The sequence below is a fragment of the Poecilia formosa genome, unplaced genomic scaffold (assembly GCF_000485575.1).
Source record: "Poecilia formosa unplaced genomic scaffold, Poecilia_formosa-5.1.2 Scaffold368, whole genome shotgun sequence".
Taxonomy (NCBI): Eukaryota; Metazoa; Chordata; class Actinopteri; order Cyprinodontiformes; family Poeciliidae; genus Poecilia; species Poecilia formosa.
The window spans coordinates 180,876-182,498 of NW_006800307.1; the positions used below are offsets into that span (position 1 = coordinate 180,876).

The 1,623-nt window shown below is 46.4% G+C and overlaps 1 protein-coding gene across 1 annotated transcript in view; it reads left to right on the forward strand.

Annotated features, from left to right (window-relative positions):
• Positions 1 to 1,623, forward strand: part of LOC103153929 (lysozyme C) — a 13,924-nt gene that overhangs the window by 4,477 nt on the left and 7,824 nt on the right. The window lies entirely within an intron of this gene.

The following is a 1,623-nucleotide window of genomic DNA, read 5'->3' on the forward strand; positions in this document are numbered from 1 at the left end:
TTCTGTTTGGGATGCGGGTCATGGTCGGTGCTGGAAGCTGGGAGTCGTAGTTCTGGAGCTGGTTAGAAACTGGCAGCAGAAAGTCATTAGCTGATGCTAATCAGCACCAGCAGCCTGATATCAGAACCAGAGTCCAACATCTGGATGGGAAACAGTCCATCAGCCCGGTTCTGGAGGACCGGGTCAGGAGGTCAGGGGCCTCCCTGTTGGAACCATTTGTGCGCTATAGATTTTAATTTTGTAGCCTCGTGAGCCTCAGTTGTTTTGCTGAGGCTGCAAAATTAAAATGTTCTTTTGTGTTTTTCTTAAATGCTACAGTTTTGTTTTGTAATTTTTGCTGATTCGGTTTGATTTGGACCAGAACTCCATCATCTGCTCCACCTCCAGATTCTCTGAGTCAAACCAACCTGTTCCCCTCCTGGCCTGTGGCGGCGCTGCACCAAGAACCACTGAAGGAAACGACACAAAAACCTCTGAAGACACTGAGAGCAACTTCCTGCTTCACCAGATGGAAATGTCAGAGTTTAGCAGCTTAAGCCATTTCTGCTGCCAGCGCTAGGCTAGCATGTTAGCTTGGTTGTATTTACCCAGAATGCCCTGCGCTGTAGTCCACTTCTTGCTTTTGGAGCGGCCTCTGTTCTGTTCACTTCAACCAAACCCAGCCTGAAGTTAGTAGACAGACCAGAGTTAGCTTAGCATTCACACCTCCCAAACCAAACTGGACATTTTAGACAACGGACTGGAGTTGGATTAAAGTAGATTATTCAGAACTGGTGAGAAAGACATGACATTTTGCACCTTTTTGGCCCTGTTGAGGCTCCATACATAAGGATTCAGATTGTCAGATCCATCCTTAGTGACGGTGTGAGATAAACGCTGGTCTCCACGTTACTGTTTACATGATGCATGCGCTCATCAGAGTCACTGCTTACTCTGGTGGCACAAAGACTGACGGATTCAGTTTCTGAGTCAAACTGAGTGAAGAGTGACTCACAGGTAACATGGTTCCCAAAATGTGGGTCAGGACCCAGAAATGTGCTCCAACATCAGCCAGAAGCAACAAAAATCACCAAATTCAGGCAGAACTTCAGATTTTTCACATGTTTATGTTCATATTTGATGTTTCTGCATAATTTTGGAGAAATTTAAACCTAAAATCTAACATTCGACCTGTCAGGGAAAAGATATCCAAATGTCCCGTTTGTTCCAGGAAGTCCCCCGACTTCCAACCGGATCAGAAGAACCACAAAGAAACTGAATATAATCTCTTTATTTACTCCAGTTCAGGAAATATACACTAAAGTTCTCTGAAGGTATAAAAATTTGTTTTAAATAAGTAATTATTCTGTTTGATATGTCTGTAAATTCTCATAATTATTAAATGAAACCCTGAAGACGTGAAGCTCCTCCAATCAGGAGCTCAGAGAGTTAGCAGAGTTAAGCTGTCCTGCAGGCTGGTCCGGGGCCAACATGGCGTCAGTCTGAGGAGGCGGAGTCAGTGAGGAGGCGGAGAAACGGAGGAGCTGGAGTCCATAAGAGGCGAGGTCACCAGGAGGCGAGGTCACCGGGAGGCGAGGTCACCGGGAGGCGAGGTCACCGGGAGGCGAGGTCACCGGGAGGCGA